The sequence below is a fragment of the Canis lupus genome, chromosome 5, assembly GCF_048164855.1.
Source record: "Canis lupus baileyi chromosome 5, mCanLup2.hap1, whole genome shotgun sequence".
NCBI lineage: Eukaryota > Metazoa > Chordata > Mammalia > Carnivora > Canidae > Canis > Canis lupus.
In genome coordinates this window covers 70,984,212-71,006,635 of record NC_132842.1, presented here as the reverse complement: position 1 = coordinate 71,006,635, position 22,424 = coordinate 70,984,212, and the positions used below count along the sequence as shown (strand labels likewise).

Below are 22,424 nucleotides of genomic sequence, written 5' to 3'. Positions count from 1 at the left end.
TAACCTCTGGGAGGTGTAATTAAAGTCGGCTTGGGAAAGTTTGCTGAGAGGCCTGGGAGTGAGGAACGGGGCTGGCACCGGCACCGTGACTATCCTGTGAGACTGCGAGAAGGTCATGTGGCCCCGGGGATGAAGTTTGGGAGCTCAGAGCATGGGTCCTCCCATTCACCTCTCTGTGACACTACACAAGTCACTTAATCATCTGGGCCTCAGCCCTCTGTCCTATAAAGTGAGGTCAATGCCCTAGTTCCCACCCCCCCGGGGGGAGTCAGAGGCTTGTTCTAGCAGAGTTCCTCACTGTCCGCTTGTCCCCCAAGTGTGGGGCTCATCCTCATATGGGAAACAGGGGCTCCACCTGCTCTGAGTTTCTCCCCCACCAGACCGAGGTGAGGACCCATCTGTCTTAAGCATGGGGTGTGCCCACAGCAGGTGCTCAGCAAACACCGGTGGGAAGACCGGCTGGACCCCACTGTGTAGTGCAGGCTTTAGAAGTGGTCTTGAGTCCCCTTCAGGACAACGAGGTTTGATAAGCAGACGGCCCCTCCCCGGGGTCCTTCCAGAGCCCATCACGGTCACCCGTCTCTGACCCTCGTTCAGGTGTCACCTGTTCCCTTTGCTCCACAGCTGTCTGCCTGTCTGGGCCCCTCTGCCACCTTCCATGCTCCCCCTCTAACATCCCTTCTCAAAGGAGGGACCCGGAGGCCAGACTATGTGACTGTGTGGGACATGACACCGGGTCTCTGCCCAGGGGCCCCGGGGCTCTGCTCTGAGGAGAGCACACAGGGAGCAGTGCGTCTCCTGTCTCCACTGCCCCGACCCAGCAGTGACAGAGGTCGGCGTGTGGGTCTGGGACATGCCAGATCCCTGCGGGAGCCTGGAGGAGCTGCACAGGGACGCTGGCCCCTGACTGCAGACTCGATGCGTCCCTGCTGCCCCTCGTGCAGACTGAGCACTGTGTCTGCACGTGAGAATCTGGAATTTCTGCCTCCTTCCAGGAGTCTGCTTTCCTAATAGCCCAGCTCACTCAGATTGCCTTCTCTGCCTCTGAGACTGAGCATCCTGCACCGCTAGGCCCCCACCTGCAGGCCTGATGAGCCTTTTCTCTGGGTGGGACCCCTACCTGCCTGCTCCATTTCTTCCATTCTGGATGAGTCTCCACTCATCCCACCTGGTGGAATCGGCCTTGAGAAGGGTGGGGGAGGAGGCAGGAGAAAGCCAGTCTAGAAAAGTCTAGGGACATTTTTATAGGGCTGCTCAGTGATTCTGATGGTATCATTACCAGCAAAGCCTGGCCTGGAATCGGCCACTTTGTATACATCTATTGATAATTCGATACACACTGGTTGAGAGTCCTTTATGTGCCAGGCCCCAGGCAGGGTTCTGGGGACAGAAGGGCCGATGTGAAGGCTCCCATCCCTCTCGCTAATACAGAAAGGACAGAGCGACTCGGAGTCCTCACATTCACCCTCGATTTGTCAGCAAATATGCACTCAGGACCTACTATGTGCACCCAAGCAGCCCACTGTCTGGAAAAACCAGTCCCGAAGCAAGCGCTGCCTGGCAGTGGGTGCCCGGATGGGGGTGAGCACGTGACACTCTAGCACACAGACATGTGAGCTCAGAAGCACAGAGGAAACAAGAGCTAAGTCACGGAAGATGAGGATGGAGAGTTCACCTGGCAAACAGGTGGGGAAAAGGAGCATTCTAGAAAAAGGGCAGCCGTTGTGAGGAAGGGGGAGCTGAGTGAGGGATTGGGTTGTTTAGAGAACCATAAGTGGTAAATGGATGTAGCTGATGTGTGTGTGCACACGTGTGCGAGAGTGTGCACACACATGTGTGCATGTGTGTGAGAGTATGTGCATGTGTGTACATGCATGAGAGTATTGCATGTATGTGCATGTATGTGAGAGTGTGTGCATGCATGTATGCGTGTGAGAGTGTGTGTGTGTGTGTGTGTGTGTGTGTGTGTTGAGGGGAAAGGAAGACAAAGCAGAAGAGAGAGTCCCAGTCAGTGATAAAGGGCCTTGATCCCCATGCTGAGGAGTGTGGACATAAGCTGTATGAGGAGCAGTTGGGTTCCTGAGGCCGAGTCCGTGGCAATTGCGCTACTGAGCGGGACCTTAGCCCTGTGCTCAGGGACATCAAAGACCTGGAAGTGGTAGCCCCAGGAAGTGTGGTACAAATCGCCTTGGGACATCTTGCCTATAGGACCCACCACCACTTCTGGGACCTTCCTATATCCCATCTCAGTTGATGGTGTTGAGCACAGAGACCCAGTGACCATCCCACCTGGTCCCCAAACTCAGCTCCACCCAGCAGGACCATCCCGGCTCAGATTCCCCTGCGCCCTCTGCTCTCCCGGAGCAAGTCCAGGCTCTCAGGGCAGCCCTAGAAGGTTCGCCAGGAACTGGATCAAGGGGTCCCTAAGGGAGCCAAGCACCCCTCAAAGGACACCAGCAACCAGACAGGTGGCCAGAGCTCCTCTTCTGATTTGTTGCATTCTTCAAATTGTCCCTAATCATTACAAATTACTCCTAAAGGAAGAAGTTATAAAAAGAGAGGGAAAAATAGGCAGAGGTGGCTCCTGTGAAAAAGACCAATAATTAAACATGGAAAATTTTAAATACCTTTTTGATGCACTAATCCCTGGTTAGGATCTATTCTTCAATAATTAAGCGAATAGGGGGTTCTGGGTGTTGAAGGAGCAAAGAACCAGGGGCCTCAGTGTCAGACAGACCGGGGTTTGAGTCCAAGCTCAGCCACGTCCGCGGGCAGATCGCACCTCCCCCCCACACCTCTGAGTCCTCATTTCTGGAGCGGGAGGCGGCTCTCACAGGTGTGGGCGAAAGAACTTGGGGAAAACACGGGGCAAACATTCCAAACATGTTGCTGCTGCAATCGACCAAGTGAAGAGCAAAGATAAAGCAGAGATTGTCTTAGGAGAGACGCTTCTAGCCTCTGTCCCTGTGGAAATTTCCTCAATAGGCTGCTTGAGCCACTTTGATAATCTCTTATTCTTCTGACGAAATAAAGCTCCACTGCAGAAAGCTTTATCACCACAGAAGAAAAGAAAAAAGAAGACGCTCGCCCTGCAATGCTCATAAAATCCATTCCTTACACAAGGTCCCTGGCTGCAAAGAGGCGAGGGCGGCCCCTTGCCCCTCCACCCGTCGCCCTGGACCAAGGACCAGACGAGCAGTCCCATTGCATCCCTGCAGTGATGCAAGGGGATGTCATCTCCCTGCTGTGCAGATGGGGAGACTGAGGTTCAAGAGGCATTAAATTGTTTGCCCTAAACCACACATGGATGTGAGTGGCAGGGTCAGGGTCTGCCCTCTTCTTTGTAGTATCAATCAAGTTTTTATTCCTTTTTTTCCTCCTCTGCTGGTTTGGAAATTATACATTCTATTTATCTTCTTTATTGGTTAATCCTTGCATTTTTATAAGCACACTTAACACAATCTGAAGTGAGTCACAATCCCTCCCCTCTCTCCAATCTTAGAACACATCAATTCTCACCCCCCTCTTATCTTAACTGATGGCTCCACTCCCCTTGACACTCCAAATTAGTTGCATCACTCTCATTGGTGCCACTGCTCCTGCGTTACACGATCAACGCACGTTGACTGGTTTCTCCGCTCAGCGCTGTATTCCTGTTTCACCCCTTCCTTCTCATAGCAGGGTCCTCCCAGAAATATGTCACTTATCAGCTCTCTCTTGCAAGGTCCTGTGAGTGACATTCCTCAGACTTTGCCTGAAGATACCTTTCTTTCTCCCTCAAGGCTGTATTTTTTTTTATTATTTCAGATTTTTTCTTAATTTCTTCAAATTTGTTATTTATCAGAAGTGACTGAAACTTAAAAATATAATTGAGTCCCACCACCATCATCACCATAAAAATGGCCTTAGGAGAAAACTGGTCAGATGAGTATTAGCGCTTTCCATTTCTTTTTTTTTTTTTTTTTTTTTTTTTTTAGCGCTTTCCATTTCAACCAGGATGGCCTTCAATGTGAGATGACAGTTCGGCCAACATTTGAATTTGATGGCCCTAGCCCTTGGCACGGAAAGCATTATTCCATTTCTACCTGATCTCTGCAGTTGCTGCAGAGAAGTCTGTTGTCAAACTTAGCATCTTTCCTTGATAGGTCATCAAGACTTTCTCTGGTTGCTTCGTTTAAGGCAAACTTTGTATGGATGCATAACATACATGCAGAAAAATGCCCAAATCAGCAGCATTTGGCTGGATGGATTTTCACAAAGTGAACACGAAACTTACCAACAAACCAAGAAGCCCCCTTGAACTCCTTCACTACACCCCCACCAGGCATAACCTCTGTCCTAACTTCCTTTTTTTTAAGATCTCATTTATTTATTCATGAGAGGCACACAGAGAGAAGCAGAGACACAGGCAGAGGGAGAAGCAGGCTCCATGCAGGAAGTCCGACGTGGTACTCGATCCCGCGACTCCAGGATCACGCCCTGGGCCGAAGGCAGTCGCTAAACCACTGAGCCACCCAGGCGTCCCTCTCTCCTTCACTTCTGATGAAACAAGCGTGTGGCACCCAAGGAGTTTCTCACCTTTGCACTCAGCCTCTAGCAACTTGTCAGAATTATCATGGAAGGGTTCCTACCTGATTGTGGCTCCAGTAGCTAATGCTCCAGGCAGGAGGGTCTCAGATGTCACTCTCTGGCTTCCCCTGTCTCTCTAAACGTTGGGGTGGCAGTTTGCTCTGCAGCCTGAGTTCCCTGATGGAGTCAGGTAAGTTGTTGAGACTTTCTGTACACCCAACTTCTCTGGTTGTAAGAATGGAAGTGACAATTTCCAAGCCCTTAACATGCAGGGGCTGAAACCGGGAGTCCTGTGGGTTTCTAAGGATTGTAACTGTTCAGTTTCTTGAAACTATAAATTCAAGTCTTTTGTATGTTCTGTATAAGTCACGGCCCTTATAGATTTGAGTATTACTTTTCCTAGTTCTTCCTATGTTCTGGAACATCTAATAAAGGTCCAGTGGAATTTCTCTCTCTCTCTCTTTCATGTCTCTGAATCTCTCCTTCATATTTTACGTCTCCATTCCTTTCTGTGGTGCATTCAGGGTAATTTCCTCTTGTCCACATTCCAGGTAACTGATTCTTTCCCCAGCTCTACCTAACCCTCCAGCCAATTCACCCTTGAGGATTTTTCAGGTTGCAATAATTATCAAGTTAATTTTTAGGTTTTCTATTTTTTTCTGGTCAGTTGGTTCTTTTTAATAGTGTCTTTTTTTAAGATTGTATTTATTTCTTTAAGGGGAGGAGTGCACATGAATGGGGAACAGGAAGGGCAAAGAAAAGCAGATTCCCTGCTGAGCAGGGACCCTGAGCACAGAGCCCAGTGCGGGACTCGATCCTAGAACCCTGAGATCATGACCTGAGCCGAAGGCAGACACTTAACCCACTGAGCCATCCAGGTGCCCCCTTTTGAATAATGTCTTATTCTATTCTTGTGTTTTTTTATACTTTTTCATATTTTGAATCACTTTAAATACATTTATATCGCACTTTCTATCAGAATTGCTCTATTATATGAAGTTCTTTGGGTTTTTATTGTCCTGGCTTACATGGTTACTCTCACGGATGGTAAATTGTTTTCTTAATTGTTTATAACGTGAGTGTTTAGCTCATCATCAGTGAGGCTTTATCTGTGGGAATTCTGAGCAGCCTGAGTGAAAGGTGTGCCCCTCCTGCACATTGGTTTCTGCCAGATGCCCCAGAAGCATCACCAGCCTGGGACCGATTGTATGTTAATTGCTTCATTTGGGGATTTATGAACGATGCCTACACTACAAATTAAAACCAGAGAGCCAAGCATAGCACAGGCTTGTAGGCACTATCACCCAAAGTGGTTGTCAATTCTCTCAGAGTCCAAGTGGAAACTGACACACTTCCCTGCTGTATCCCATTTCCTGGAAATGGATTGTTTTTCTTGTATACCCTAAGGTTCAGGCCTTTGAAAGTCTCAGCTTTATGCAACTTCCTGCACTGACCCCAAACATCATCTTCTGTCCCTGGAGGGCATAGAGCCTAGTCCTTCAGCCAGTGACTGTCTACCATCACCACCCCCGCAATACAGCAGCTGTTGCACCCACTCACACCTTGCCACCTGGCTGCCAGTTCCCTTCCACCAACAGGGGATGTCCCTTCCCCCTTTGCTGTATTTGGTCAAATGTTTCCAGAGTTCATAGAGGGAAGGTTTTCCAGAGCAGAAGTCAGAACCCAGTCCCCATATCTGTCCCCAGCTCTGTCCTTTGCCCTGCCCACCCAAAGTCCATCTGGTTTCACAGGTGCTGAGGATCCCATGGGTCATCCAGGGCCAGGTGTTCAGGAGGCAGTTGGATGAACAGGTCAAGGCTCAGCACATGGGACTGGGGGCATGGATAGATTTGGAGTAAAGTAGATGTGCTCACTAATATCCCTTGGAAAGTGCTAATGTCCATGTGGATGTGTTTGGGGTCCTGTTTCTTTGCCTGTGGGTGAGGCTTGTATGGGTGGGAGCGTGTACCTTTGTATCTAAAGTCTAGATCAGTGACAAATATGAGTGTAAATTTAGGGGACACCACATCTTGCTGCCTTTAGGAGAGGAACAAATGCATTCATATAAGCTGAAAATAAAAAGATACAGCTTAGAGCTGTGTTAATAGCCCAGGTTCTGGCAGTTATTGGGTACGTAACTTTGGGTGAGTTTCTCCTCTCTGAGCTTCACTTTCTTCATCCATTAAAGGGGGATACTACAGATCACCTTACAGGGTTAGGATTAACTGGCATGAGACACACCAAGATGCACCACACCAAGCACATAGTAGGAGCCTAATAAGTCCTCGGAGAGCCCCTGCGCCGTGTTCAGTCAGGTCAAATAGATCCAGGCTCAAGGTGTGATCAAGAAGATGATGTTTGAGGGATGCCTGGGTGGCTCAGCGGTTGAGCATCTGCCTTTGGCTCAGGGCTTGATCCCGGCTTCACATCAGGCCCACATCGGGCTTCCTGCAAGGAGCCTGCTTCTCCCTCTGTCTATATCTCTGCCTCTCTCTGTGTGTCTCTCATGAATAAACAAATTAAAAAAAAAAAAGAAGAAGATGATGATGTTTGAGTCAGTCGGGTTCCAAAGGTCAGATTTCACCAGTTGGGAATAGAAGGAAAAGGTTTCCAGGAAGAGAATACAGATATGCACAGGCTAGAGATAATAAAGTTTAGAGAATGTTCCAGGGGACGGTTCTGCGTTGCTCTTGCTCTTGGGAGCAAGGGGTAGGGTGTGAGTTCCGCGGACATCTAGGAAGACTTAGGGGATAAAATGCAGATGAAAACAACCCCACAGCTCAGAGCTTGAGTGAAGCAAGTGGAGCCTCTGTGATGACTGTCCCCAGGAGCTGAGATGTTCGTGTTCAGAGGAGTCGGGAAGCAAACCCTTGCTCTGTCCCTGCTGTTAATGAGGCTCCCAAGAGCACAGGGTCCTGCCTGGCTCTTCCTGTCAAGTGGATGTGAGAGGTCTGGAGAGAGCCCGGACAGGACTCAGATGATTGCAGGGCTGAGCCCGTGGATCTCACAGGACGGAGGCATGAGGGCAAAGGTGGCACAACAACATTGTTGTTATCTGTAATATGTCTCATGGCTAACATTGATTAAGGGATTTCTATGTACCAAACACTGTTCTGTGTATTAACTTATTTAAACCTCACAGTAAGCTCATGCAGTGGGTTAATTATTACCCCCATTTTACAGATGAGGAACAGACACAGAGTTGAGTTGATTGGAGGAGAGAGAGGAAGGTAGGGTGAGTGGCACAGATTGAGGAGTCGGGCCAACCAGAGTTCATATCTCCATCTGGCCCCTCACCAGTTGTGGCCTGGAACAGATGATGCCCACTTCTCTCAGCCAGTTTCCCCTTCCGTACAATGGGGGATAGGCTCTCAACCCTGCAGAATCTGGATAGTAGAGGCTGGAAAGAAGAGAGGGCCCCCTCCCTCCCTGAAGTTGGGGTCAGCACCTCGCCCCAGCCAGCTCCAGTCACATTTGGGGTTGGAGATGTCCAGAGGAGGACCCTGGATCCTTTAGGGACACAGTTTGACAGCTGCCCTCTAGAAGCTTCCCTGAAGATCCATTCCCAGTGTCACTTTTGGGGTCCATGCCCACCTGGCCAAGGACAGTGGGCACTCAATGCCAGCCCTGAAAAACCAGCAGAGGAGCCAAGCTCCCGCTGCTGGAGGCTGGACTCCCAGATGCAAGTACCTCTTTGATTACTTTTTAATGAAAAACACGTTTGCATCCAAACTGAAATTATATTGTCAGCAGTTAATTATCACTTGTCAAACAAGTGTGTGTCCAGATTGTGGGTTTAATTTCCATATAGGTTTGCAAAAACCTCATTCCTCTTATTTGATGAGGCTTCTCTAAGCAAGAGACACTCATTGTTGGAATTGTTCCTTTTTTTTAAGCAAGCTTTTTTTTTTTTTTTTTTTTTTTAATAAGCAGGTTTCCTTGCCATCTGAGTCAGGGCTCTTTGCAAATAACAGAAAAGCACTCAATGTAATTTAGGCAAAGAAAAATGGGGAGGGGAGAGTACCAGGCTCCAAGGGTATCTCTGGGAACTTAGGGGCACCTGGACCTGATGCAGGCTTGGCACTGGGAGCTGGAGCTCCCAGGGGAACCCTGGCATCTGCCCTGCACACCCTTTCACTGGGGCTCCTGGTCTGTCACGGTGATTTCTACTGATGCATCTGTTTTTCTTCTTCCCTCTGCTCCTTGGCTTCTCTTCTCTTGTTGCAGGAATAACCACCCCTCCTCTCTTTGAATAAATGATACATCCTTTTGGTCAAGGACCCAGTGGCTCCAAGTTCGAGTTCTGCCCCTGACTCCCCAGCGCCCTTGGGCTAGTACTTCATTCCTAAGGAGCCATTACCGTGTACGTGAAATGAGGCCAGTACTTGCCTTGCCCACTTGTCGTCGTGTGGATTAAATGCCATTATATAAGCAAAGTGCTTTGCAAGTTGACAGTCACATGGTGGGCTCTGCAAGGAAGGGTGACCGTGGCTGATTCTGCTGTTGGCGGAGCTATTATTGTCATCATAATGATCATAGGACAGGCCCCTGCATAGGTAGTAGGACAGACTCCCCTTCCCAGGGAGATGGAGAGGAGAAGAGATGCTGCTGTCTGTCAGGCCCTCACTGGATGGTCTAGAGGCCCAGAGCAGATGCTATGCAACCTCAGCCCCGAGCCACAAGCCCCAGCTTCCTTGCCTGCAAAGTAGGACAAGTAATGTCTACCCTACACCATCATCGTCGTGGGGACAAAATGACACAACAGTGTCTGGCAGGCGACAGGGGCTCAAAAAACCCTCCTTCCCTTTCTGGCATCGGCCCTTGGCCATGGGAGGGAACAGTGAGTGCCCAACGAATGAAGGAAGAATAAATTAATGATACTTTTAATGGGATTATAGACCACATTACAGCTCCGTTTAGGATCCTCTCCAAAGGCCTGGAACTGGGAACTGGAATCTTTTGTAATTTTATTTCTTTGTTCTTTGGCTGATGTGTGTTTTCTCTGGTGAGACCGGAACTTCCAGGAGGCGAGAAGTGAGTTTCTGTTCACAATCATCTCCTAAGCATCTGGCCCAGCATGTAGCACATAGAAAACATCAGAAATATGTTGCAGAGATGAAAGAGACAGTGTGCGTAAACCACTCAGCTCAGCACCTGGAACATTCTACGTTCTCAATAAACAGCATGCATCATGATTATTAACTTTCCAGAACTCAGTGTGACTGTGGCCTGGGGCAGTGGAGAGGCAGGAGGTGAGGGTGGAGGGGACGAGGCTGGAGAGGTTGGCTGTCCTCCACATCTGAGGGGGAGGGGACCCAGGAGGAGGATTGGGGAGACCAGCGGTGGGGAGCCCTCCAACTTTAACTCGGGGAGTTTTCAGGAGGGAGACTCTGTGATGCTGCATCAAAACTAGGCCTGAGAACAAGGATCTGGAGCCCAGATCTATGCAGAGAAAGCAAGCCTCAGTTTCCCCATGTGCACAGCCTCTGCTGTCCACACCTACCCCCCCACACACACACAAGCTCTGACAGCCCCCTAGTCTCCAGTAAGTGCAGAAGCCCTAGAGCGTTTCAGGCCAGAGCACGGAGTTGCCCAGACCTGGAGAGACTTGTCTTGTCCTGTCCTATGAGGAGCCAGAGAGGCAGCGTCTGTGCCTGTCCCGGGGGCTGTTAGTGGTGGTGGGGTGTGTGGGTGGGGATCTTGTCCACACGGAGAGCAGAATCCATCCTCAGCTCCAGAGAGGGTGAGGACAACAGCTCCAGCCTACATTTGCATGTCACAGTCTCCAACCCTGGTCAACTTCATTGTCACAACCAACACTCCAAAGACAGAGTATTAGGCATGAGGGGCAGTGAGGGGAAGTGACACACCTGCCCACCCCCTTCTCCCTCAAACAGCTTGCCCTCTGCCTCAGACCCAGGTTTTAGACTTTAGACCTACCTCTGCATCTCATCTGGCCTAGGTAGTTTCTGCTCCCTGGGAAGAGGGGACACCATGTTTGTCCCTCTGACATCCACCTTTGGGTGGCTGGTTGACCCCACCTCTACCTCCAGGCCTGGAAGAGACAATGTCTTCCAGCAAATGGGAAAGAGGAAATATGTGACCCACATTGAAGCTACAACCACATGAGAAGCCAGACTGAAGTCAAGATTGAGAGATAAGCCTGGGAGGCAGAGGGAAGGAAAACCAAGGGTCCTTGCTCGCATAACTGAGATGCTGGATCAAGCCTTGCCTGAGACCCAGTTCACTCCAGCCTGACAGTTAAAGCCAGTGTGTGCTGGGCTTTCTGCTGCCTGCAGCGGGCCTCAGCTCAGCTTCCTTCCTGTAGCAGGAAGCAGTTAGTTATGCCCTGACCGCTCGACTGCCTGCTGGCTCCACTGGGCTGCAAGTGCCCAGGAGTTAGCTAGCAAGCGCCCCGAGCCCCTGAACAGGAACCCTTCAACGATGAAGCTCAGACGCTATTTCCGGGATTAGTGCAGAATCCACTCATTCATTCAGAACAAGGCAAACATATATTAGGTTCCAGGCCCTACGCAAGGTGCAGGGTTAACCTCCAAAGGAAACAAGATGGGCAGGAGGGCAGCAGGCCGTGGCGCACGTGAGCTCCGTGAGGCACTGCTCCTCCCACGTGCCCGGACAGCGCCTGCAACACAGAAGCGGCTCAACAGACCCACCGTGAGTGAATCAGTGACCGAGGAAGGGTAGTAGTGCAGGGGCCTCGCGGGGGTCCGGGTGGGAGCTGATGGAGGGCACACAGAGTCACAGCAGCGGGCACAAACAGAACGGGTGACTTGAGAGGAATCGAAGAAGAGGGATGGGCTGGATTGGGTGGCCTGTGTGCACGTGGGATGAGTACGTACCTGTGTGCCTGTGTGTGCCTGGGGGGATGTTTGTGTGTGTGTCACAGGTGTGCATGGCATGTATTTGTGTGTCTGTCTGTGTGCGCCATGCATGTCTGCACCCCCGGCCGCCCACGCCGACCTTCCAGGTGGAGCCTGCAGGGTTCACTAAGGCCCAGCACCCAGCCGCCGCCCCCTCCGGTGCTACTTGCCCTGCCCCCCTGCCCCCCCACCCCCTGCCTGTGAGGAGGGCGCCTGCCCCAGCCCCGTCCTCCCCATCCCGGAGACCACCCTTCTCTCCCCCTCCAGCTGTAATTGAGGGAACTGCCGCTCTCGTTTCTAATCATTTCCTGCAATTTGCAAACTGGTTTCTTTGGTTCCTGCAAAAGGGGCTACCCAGTCAGCTCTGCTCCCTCCCTTCTTAGAGTCAAACAAAGAGAAGAATAAGAAAAGTGATAAACCATCATGAGGGGAAGGAAAGATGGGGAAGAAAGGCAGTCGCAGAGCCCGAGGGTGATTACAGGGAAATGATGTGAGCAAGTCATCTAACCAAATTATGTTTTAACTAAGGATGAGCTCTGTTCACTTCCTAATGCGCCAGCCTTACTGGCTCCTGTGGCACGTGCCCCGCAGGAAGGGCTCGTGACCTGAATACTCACCACCACCCACCAGGCACCCAGCACTTGCTGGGCCCCCTCCACGGAGGCCTGGGGCTTCTGGCTCCATCCTGATTGTCCAGGCAGCTGCGAGCAGGGCAGGGAGCCCTGTTGGCATCCCTGGGCACATGCGGACCCACATCCCCTGTCCTCATCATTCCCTTCCCCGGGCCACAGGGTCCTCTCCCCATCAGGGCCCTGGACAGGCTGGGTCCGTGAGGTGATACACCTGCCAGGTACCAGATACAGAGCTAGATCCCAGGGTGCAATAATCAGCTACAACATGGTGAGGGAGGAAGCGACACTTCTGTGCAGAGACGTGACAGCCAAGGAGGAGTCAGCCAGGTGAGATGTCCTGGAGGATGCTCCGGGCAGAGGGAGCAACATGTGCAAAGGCCCAGAGGCTCAGGTGGCAAAAGAAAGGCCTGTGTGACTGGACCACCTTGAATAGAGGGAAGGTGACAGGTGGTGGGGATGCAGAGGTAGGTGGAGCCAGACTGCAGGTGGCTTTAAGGCCAGTCAAAGCAGATGACACTGGAACAAAGATCCAAAGCAAAGGAGGGAGGGAGCAGGGCAGGTGTGGGGAGGAGGCCACAGCTAGAGGGAAGGGCAAGGGTGAGTCTTGAGGCTGACCGTGCACAGGGCTCCGGGCCTAGGAAGGAGCCCAAGAGGCTGCAGAGAGGGAGTGCTGCTTGGGATGGAGGGGTAGAGACCTCAGGGTCCCTGGGCCACTATTGTGCCAAATGAGACAGGAGCCTGGAGGGTATGGAGCAGGGCAGGGACGGCTCCGCCCCCAGTCTCACGGGGTCACCTGGCTGCTGGGGAGACGGTGACAGGAACAGGGCCTGGGCAGAGGCAGGGAGCAGGTGGGAGGCCCCTCCTGCCCCAGTCCAGGCACAGTGGTGGTGGGGCCGGGGCGGGAGCCCGCAGAGCTGGAGAAGGTCCCGGAGCTGGGGTCACGTGAAGGTTGAGTAGACAAAACTGGAGGATTATTCAATCCCTAAATATTAGGCATTATTTGTTTTTAAAACTTCATGCTAAAAAAATTAAAATAAATAAAAATAAAACATGCTATTTCACCCAACACCTTACAGGAATCCCTTCTAACAAAACAGACATTTAGAGGAAGAGTGAAAGAATGAAGAAATCCACTGCGGTGCTATTTACAAGAGAGAGAAAGAATGAAACCATTCAAACTTCAAAAGCTGGAGGTTAGTGGGAACATCAGTCGAATGACTGTTTCCAGGAATATAAAGAGACAGAAAACTGGTCGAACGGGAGTGTCAGGAGAGGAGCACCCAATCTGCGGTGCAGCGTGGGGAGGGTGGGGCTGGGGTTCACTGAGACCCAGGGGTGGTCCTGGGCGCCCCCGTGGGAGAGCCGCAGGTCCCCATCGCTTGTATGTCGGGGTGCCCAGACCTGCTTGAATAGAGGGGGGCAGTGAGCCTCCGGGGGAGCACCTAAGGTTCAGAGCGGGGTTCTCTGGTCCCTTCTTCCCTGTCAGCGTGACTGAGAAGCCCGTGGGGACACACTGAACCCCCAGGACAGTGATGCCCCGTCAACCGGGGCCCCGGGTGTCTGGGTGAGCAGAGCCCTCCCCGCTGACCCCATGGACCCGTAACAGGAGTGAGAAATGAGCTTGGCCGTTCTGGAGGGTTCTCTGCCATCGCATCGTACCCCAGCTCATCCTGACAGCGACAGGAAAACAACACACAAAGAATAAGGAACGACATCAATAATTCACGGGCCACTGTCTCAGGGAGGTGCGGCATCAGGTGACTTACCTGCTCTCATATTTACCAGTCGGCACTTTCCAGAGCCTCCAGCGCGCATGCAAGACGGGTCCTGGGGGGGGGGAGGATGAGCGTCAGGAAGGAGCACAGCGTCCTGCCCCGGGCTGCGGGCACCTCTCCCCATCTGGGCTCCTGCGCCCCGAGCCTCTGTCCCCTCCCCGCCATGAGCCCTTTATTATAGGTCCTCCCGTCCTCTAATTGTCCGCCCCGCACGATGCAGCACGGCCGCTTACGGTCTGTTCCCGAACGTGTCATCGGGGCCAGTGGCCTGGTTCCCCAGCGGTCAGCGCAGCGGTGGCCGGAAGGGGCGTCTGTAGGGGCCACCCGGTGCCCGCGCTCCCTCGGGACCTAGAATGCTAAGAGCATCATACAAAGCAGATACTGCATTACGGATGAGGATGTGGAGCACAGAGAGGTAGAGAGGTTCCCCGAAAGCCACAGCCTCAAATGATTCGAGCTTAGGAAACTGCCTCCCACAAATCCTTACATAACCCCAGGTGGCCGGTCTTGCTGTGCCCATTTTACAGAAGGGAACACTGAGGAGGCTCCATCCCTTGCCCAAGTCACACATCGAGTGAGCGCTGGAGGCTGAATCTGTAGCCAGGCCCACGGGATGGGAAGTGCATTCTCTTCTCACTGTTCCTGTGATGAGAGCCCCAAGTTGGGGGCACCCTCCAGGTGCAGGAGAAGCTGCTCACCTCCATGCACATGGGGCCAGAGAAATCCCCAGTCCTGACACAATAATAGCAATAGCAGTAATAATAACATACTTCATCAATGATGTATTTCTGGGTGATTGCTAAGCCAGTGACTGTGCTATCACATCCGTAGAAGTCTGGCCTCCTCCCCAAAAGGCAGCCGCTTTTATCATCTCAACTCTCATGTGAGGCCCCTGAGCTCAGAGAGGTTGAGTAATTTTCCCGAGACCCCACAGCAAGGAAGCAGCGGAGCCCAGACTGGAAACCAGGCGCGACCACAGCCTGTGCTCTAACCTGGGCCTGGGGCTCGGGACCATCCGCAGGCACTGAGCCTCCACCGTGGGGGTCGGACTCCCCGGACAGCAGCAGCCTCGGGAGAGGCCCCGGCGGAGACGCTGTCCTGCGAGCAGGGAGGGCAGAGAGCGGGAGGCAGGGAGGGCAGGGAGGGGAGCCCGGAACCCACACAGCCGACGAACCCCTGTGACACGGGGCAGCGTCACTCTGTCGCCGTGGGGGCCTGGCAGGCCCGGCCCACGTGGACGGTGACCGCCCGGGCTCCAGGGGCCTGACTCACCGAGGGTCCCCAATCTGGAGGGACGTTGTCACCCAGGGTAATTGTCCTAATTGTCACTGTCACGGCTAAGAACACTTTGTGACAGCCGTAAATCAGAGCGTCGGCAGCGGGCCCGGAGAAAGGAGCAGCTGAAGAAGGTTTGGGCAGGATTGGGAAGGAAAGACAGGCGAGTGGAAGCCTGGGGGAGACTCGGGCTGGGGGCCACCTGTTCTGGAGGGGGGGGCGTTTCCCAGCCGCTGAAGGCTACGCTCACCCAGTATTAGAATCACAGACTACTGAAGGGAAATTAACTAAGTCATATTCATTGGACATGAAAAATGGGTAACATTAAGACAGAATTGTCAAAATCACAAAGTAAGGTTCACAAAACAGTAAAATAGTTGGGTGCTAGAACTGGACATCAGCAGACGCTTGGAACATCACAGAATCTTGGACGCAGACCATCAGCATCTGGGAGTGGCCAGAGCAGTGCGAGGGGCAGGGGAAGGGATGCCAAGGGCACAGACCTGGTTTGTTGGTTTGTTTGTTTTTTTTAAGATTGTCCTTATTTATTCATGAGAAACACAGATTGAGAGGCAGAGGGAGAAGCAGACTGCCTGCAGGGAGCCCGATGTGGGACTCGATCCCATGACCCCGGGATCACGACCTGAGCCAAAGGCAGATGCTCAACCGCTGAGCCACCCAGGTGCCCCCAGACCTAGGTTTAAGTCTTGGCTCTGCCACTTACCAGCCCTGGGTCCACTCGCTTGCCTCGCCCAAACAAAGCACAGGGACAACAGGTGTCCCTTGTAGAGCAGCTAAGTCCTAAACGACACGGTGTAAGAGCTGAGTGGTGCTTAACAGCTAAGGACTGTATATAATCGAGGCGGAGATAGAGACGGAGAGCGGCAGATGGACGTGTCTCTACTACATGCGATAGAGTCTACGACCAATGTGCCTGTGCATGTGTATCAGGCAGCGATGCAAGGAAACCTCTAGACCAGGCCCTCACCTCATGCTGCCTCAGCCTGAAAACCCTCGGTGGCTGGGCCCCCTGAAGACAGGGCCGCCTAGGGCAACGGCTGTGTCCCGGTGAGCTGGCCACCTGGCACTCTCCACACAGGCCACGAAGGCAAGACGATCAGAGCTGATCCATACGTCTTGACTGAACACCCTGAGGTCCTCTCAAAACACAGGCACGCCTTCCTTAGGTTACACCTGCAGGTGACAAAACCGTGTGTCCTTGGGATCGGCTCATCATCACCAGATCAGCCCACTGCCCATGTCACATTGTCGTCTGGCTCCTTGTGATTTGGTGTCATCCCATAGAACATGGGACATGAGGAGCTGGCACTTCCCTTGATCTTGCTTTCTCTGTCTGTAATGAATTGCTTGACTCCCCAACCATATCTGACCCCCTTCCCTGGCAGGTGTGTCTGCTTTGTTGTCCATGGTGCCCTGAGCCCCCAATACAGAGCTGAGCACGTAGTAGGTGCTCAATAAATACTTGTCAAACGGACAAACGAAAGGAGGAATGACCCTTCAGAGGCAGAAACAGCAGCGGCTGTGGCCGTGGACTGAGATGGGAGTCGAGCCCGTCCCCCCGAGCCCCCTGCACCTCTGTTGCACCAGCTGTGATGTGGGGGGGCAGCGCCAGCCTCTGGTCCAGAGACGGACAAACAGCAGCTCTGAAGTGAAAGGTTCTGTTTCCTCCAGTCATACTGGGGGAATCATGCTCCGGTCAGGAAGTCCCTGGGGGAAGGGCTGGAGGTAGGGGAGCGTGAGGTGAGCCCCATCCCAGGGGCCCTGGTGCTGGGGTGAGGAGGTGGATTTCTCCTGCAGACAACAGGGAGCAGGTGGGCGTCCCTGAGCAGGGCAGGGCCCACCCCACCGCTGACTGGAGGTCTCAGGGGCGGAGCCGGGGGTCTGTCTGCTTAGAGCTCCCCAGATGGTGCCCATGAAGCCAAAGGCCAGTTCAACACCAGGAGCTGCTGCTGTGGAGGGTCTCTCTCAGCTCTGCGGGGGTTCTCTCTTCCAGGGAGGGAGGTGAAGGGGGCAGGGCCGGGTGACAGGCAGTGTGCTCACTCAGCGGCTTCTGAAGGAGGAAAAGCTGCTGGCGGCTGGTGGCAAAAACGCCCCATTGGATCCACTGAAGTGGCTGGTCAACTGGCAGCAGTTGCACTTGTACCTGGGGGTTCTCCTGAGTGTGTTCATTTCTGTTGCATCCACTGAGGAAGTTGGGGGGGGGAGAGGTCTCAGGAAAAGAGCCCTCCTGACAGAGCCCCCCATCTGATGACAGAAGGTCCCTCTAAGGGCCCCCCACCCCATCCCTGCTTCCCTCCTCCTCATTCCCTGCACCCAGTTCTCAGCCTCTGCCCAGAGCCTGGGATTGGGGCTCATCCCCTCAGCTCCACTGGGGGCAGGGATGGGAGGACAGAGAGGAGCTGCTCTCACCCCTCCTCACCAGCCTCATCCTTCCTCTCCCCTCCCTAATGCAGCTCATCTCTCTGCACCTAGTTCCTGACCCCATCCCGGAGGCCTGCCCTCCCAACCTCCTTCAGCCTCCTCCCCACAGCCCTGCTTCCTGGTGAGGGCTGCTCACTCTGCCCCTGGATGTCCCCCATAGTCTAGGCCATCTCTCTGGGAAGCCAGGAGGACCAGGAGGGCTGGCAGGGGCGCCACGGGGGCAGGCCTGAGTGGGGGGCCGGCAGTGGTGACAGCGAGGTCCCCCAGAGGGCTGAGCTGTCCCTTTTGTCCCACACTGGCCGCCCCAGCTTCTGTTGTGCCGGCCGGGACCCTCCTGTACAGTTACTAAGTCGTGATGTGCCTGTAGGTGTATGATTGTCAGAAGTGGTTTTACATGTTTTGGTAAATCTATAAATACGGACCATAATTATCCATCATTAGCATATGCTTATGTTCTGCATAAGTGCATATTGTTTCCCCCAGAATGCGCGTTGCCAACTCACGGCCAAGACACAGTCGTGTCTGATGATCACGTGTGCCCCCATCACCGATGACACGGAATTGTCCGTTTATTATCGTGGAGTGAAGGGGCAGCAGGACGGGCAAGTCCTCCCATGCCGCAGGCAGGTTCCGGGGCCCTGAGCTCCGGAGGGACAGGGATCGATCAGGAGCCGGCCACCAGCCGGGGACCCCGGGGATGCTCAGCAGGGCCAGGAGGGACCCCTGCGCACCTGCCTGTGCCGGCTCCACCCGGGCCCTGCAGTGGGTCCGAGCACGGTGGCTGGAATCTGCTCGCCCTCACCCCCGGGTCACCCCCTGAGCCTCCGTTTTCTCAGCTGTGAAATGGGGGTGCAGACAGCTGCCTCGTCCAGGGTGGCCGCGAGGAGTAAGCGAACGAGCACGCGTGAGGGGCGCCCGCACACACAGGAAGCGTTCCCCCGCGTGAAGTCATCCTCCTGCCCTTATCACCCCGGGACTGTCCCCAAGGAGCCCCAGCACCCATTTCACAGACGGGGCTGATGGCGGCCACGGCCAACAGCTGGTAGCACCCCTCACACCGGGGCCTGCGCCCACGACCTGCGCACCTGCGCGACCGCCCCCTCGGCAGGTGCCGTCCTGGCCCCACCGCACGGGGAGGGGGCTGTGCATGGTCCGGGTCACACGGCCCACAGAGGACACGGGCTCCGTGCAGGGCCCGGGCTTGGCCACCACCCCAGACCCCACCCCGCCCGGGACCCTCGGTCACGGCCCCGACCAGAAGGCGGTGGACACGGGCGGCCGCCCACCCAGCGGCCCGCCCCTCCTTCCTTCCCCGGCAGAGCCCTGGGTTCGCTCGGCAGCAACAGGCTCGGACCTGGCGGGCCTCCCCGGCCCAGGGGTGAAGCCAAGCCTGGCCCGCCTCCCCCTCCCCCAGACGCAGTTTTAGGAGTGGGCGTGGGACCCAGATCTGGTCATGGAGGTGTGAGGGGAAACCTGCTGGTGGGGAGAGCTCCTGGGAAATACTTCTTCTGCCTCACTCTACTCCCTCCTCTAGACCTGAATGCTGGCCCGTGAGACGATGTTGGGAGCTGTGGCAGCCGTCTTGCTACCCTGAGGCACCAAGATAAGGAAAAAGGCCAACGTAGTAGAGGATGATGAACAGGAAAGAAAAAAGACCCTGGTTTGTTGGCATCACTGAGCATCTGATCGACCCCGGAACTACCTCCCTCCTGACATCTTTTTGCTCATGATTGATTCATGTCTCGGTTGCTTGAGCTGTTGTTGTGGACTTTCTGTTACAAATTTCTCAACACGGTCTAACGGAGAGAAGCACCTACCATGTGCCCGGCACACATCTCTCATAAGAGTCATGGCCATTCGATTATACCCCATCTCTGCTGCCAAACCCTGGGGTCCCAGAGGGAGAGGTTGTGTCTTGTAGGTCTCTGTAACCCCAGAACTTGATAAGGATCATGATGCACAGCGAGCCCCAATGACCACAGTGCAAGCAACATGAATGAATGGATGGATGAATCAATGAACAAATGAAGTTCTTTGCAAACTGTGAAGTGCTGGGCCCGAATGCAGGATTCGGATCTGAAAAGATGGGAGGAGCTGGGGAGCAGAAGAGGGGCAGCGAGGAGAGCTGGGATGAGAGCAAGAGCAGCATCCGGGCTCCAGCAGGGGTGAGGCACCGCCGTCCTCCAGGCGCCCCTCCGTCCCTCCCTCCCACTGTACAGATCCCGCCGTCCTCCAGGCTCCCCCCCCGTCCCTCCCTCCCACTGTACAGATCACGGACGCCAGGTCTGCGAATCGCCTCCAGCAGCGAGCGCCTCTCTCCCCACGGGGACGCTAAGAGGCAGGCTTCGAGCTCTGTCATTTTCCCCAAAAAATTGTCCTGAGCAACCGAATGGTCCCCATCAGCCCAGCTGCGCTTCTCGGCCGCGCTGTTTCGGGGGAGACGGAGGCCGGGGCGCCGGGAGAGGAGGCTGCGGGAGGACGAGGAGCGAGTGTAGGGCGAGCGGGCGCGGCAACTGCAGCTCCAGGTTTTGCAGGGAGACGGGATTAAAAGATCATTTCAAATAAATTTTGCCATCAGAGTAAGAGATCTGTCTTCCCCAAAGTGCTCTACTTTGACAGCCGACTTCAAGGGGTTTGACAAGATTCATTTTTCCAGCCGACAAGAGATCAAGGTATTAAACAAAACGCATTCCACCGTGAGAACTCTGTTCGCCACTTGATACAGTCGCCTTGCATCCACAGCTGAGCGTCTGGGCTCATTCTTCCCTCTTCCCTTCTCGGCCTCATACACCACTGAGAGGCGAGGCCACTAAGGCCCCCACTGCCCCCGGATGACCGTGGGAGGGGACGGCACTGGATAGGGCTGTGAGGTGTCCACAGGACAAACAGGCAGAGCCGGGAACAGAGCAGGCCTGCGGCGGGGTCAGGGAGGCCGCTGGGCCCACTTCCAGGTCAGCAGAGCCGGCCTCTGAGGCGCTGGGCATGCTGGTCCCCTGCTGCTGCGGGCACTGCTGGGCCAAGGAGAAAGCCGTAAGAAGTCCCAGCCTGGTGACAAACTGCTCCTGATCAACGATGGCCCCTCAGCCCTACTTGGAACTGATTAGCTGCTGCACCAGCTGTCACACTGGGTAACGATGGGTCTGCATGAACACTCCCAGGAGGGCTGAGGGGGCCCAGCGGGCCAGAGGAGGTCCCCGCCCCGTCCCTGGGACCATCCGTGGAGACCCGGGAGGCTCATCCACAGGACGGGGACTTCAGAGTCAGGCAAACCGAGGTGCCGACCCTGGCCGCGCCCCGTTACCAGCCCTGGGACTTGGTGCTTAATCTGGCCGAGCCTGTTTCCCCACCTGCAGAAGGAGCCAACGCTGGCATCTCCCTCAGAGCTTCGATGAGCGCATGAGAGACCATGCCTCAGAGGGTCGCACCTGCGAGCAGGTGCCCGGCAAGCCAGCCCCCCTCTGCTGCCTCCCTGCTCCCCCGCCCCCGCTCACCCTGCCTTCCCTGATCGCAGCACACAAGTCTACATAACAAGAACCAACTCTCCTGAGCTCCGCATATCCATTTTTTTTTTCATTTATTCTACTACAGAATAGATTCTGCTCTCGACAACACCATTTTACAGATGAGGACACTGAGGCCCAGAGAGTGAAGTAATGTGAAAAGTCTCACGGCTCTAAGAGGTCAGCTCAGGGCACAAACCCCAGTCCGACGGATGACACGAATTCAGGTCTCCTCTCACGTGCCTTTCCCAGTCCTCCCCTCCACCACCCCACCACCCACCACCACCCCCCACCCCTGGTTCAGGCCTTTCTGGTCAGACATGCAGACCCGGTGGGCACAAGGGTGGTTTCGATCTGGACAGCGACCACCCCACAACCCCGCCCCCAGCTCCTTCCCTGGTAGATACAGCAGCAGCGTCACCCCAGCCTGTGGTTGTGCTCGATGGGGCCCAAACCCCGTCCAGGCCCCCCCACCACCAGGACATCTCCGGGTGCATAAAATGGGTGATTCATGTGCCTGGCGTGTAGGTTTGTATGAGCTGCACCCCGTCGGCTTTAATGGCCTCCAATAAAGATTCTATCTTTTAACAGCTCCTTCTCCGCAGAGAGACCTGGCTGCTCCGTGCTCATCAATTACCCAGAGGTGACAACAGCCAGTGCCCAGGGCCTGCCACTCCTGGGCCTGAAGGAGGCAGGACCCTGGACGGTGCTGGGCAGGAGGAAGCCTCCCCTGGGGCCCCTGGCCCACATTCCCCCTGCGGGCTCATGCATGAGAGCTGGACTGTGGAGCAAGAACCCTTGAGTCCAAATTCCAGCTGTGTGACCTTAGACAGAGAACTTGACGTCTCTGGGCCCAGTCTGCCCATCTGAAAGTGGAAATATGTTAGTTATTGTCATTGTCCCCAATGTCCCCTTCCCCTCCCTTCCCCTGCCCCCCTACCCCACTGCATCCCACCTCAGGGACCCACACCTTGCTCCTGGACACCTGTCCCCAACCCCCAGGGGTCACCAGCTCACAGAGGCTTTGGGGTGAGCCCCTAGGGTTGGTGGCATTTCTCAGGGGCCTCTGGAAACAGGATCAGCCTTCGAGGCCCAAAGGGATGCACTTCTGGGAAGGAGCAACTCTCCGCATCTCCTTTAGGGACAGATCAGCTGACAGTTCTGATATCGAGGAGCCTCTCATGGTGCTTTAGGAGCCAGGACACAGCAGTCACCAAGGACCCACAAGAAGCCGAGTGTTGGAGCCAGACAGCTCTGGCAAGTGGGGTGATGGTGACCATTTCCCAGATGTGAGGATAGGGACTCCAGGAAAGGAAGTGCCTCCCCGAGGTCACAAGCCAGCATTCCACA

At 54.5% G+C, this 22,424-nt stretch overlaps 1 long non-coding RNA gene across 1 annotated transcript; it reads right to left on the bottom strand.

The window, feature by feature from the left end:
- Positions 1-9,430: 9,430 nt before the first annotated feature.
- On the bottom strand, positions 9,431-14,553 carry LOC140633040 (uncharacterized). Its single transcript, XR_012030683.1, has 4 exons — positions 14,345-14,553; positions 14,091-14,213; positions 13,849-13,909; positions 9,431-9,636 (listed from the first exon to the last, which is right to left on the bottom strand). It is a non-coding gene; the product is annotated as an uncharacterized lncRNA (long non-coding RNA).
- Positions 14,554-22,424: the final 7,871 nt, after the last annotated feature.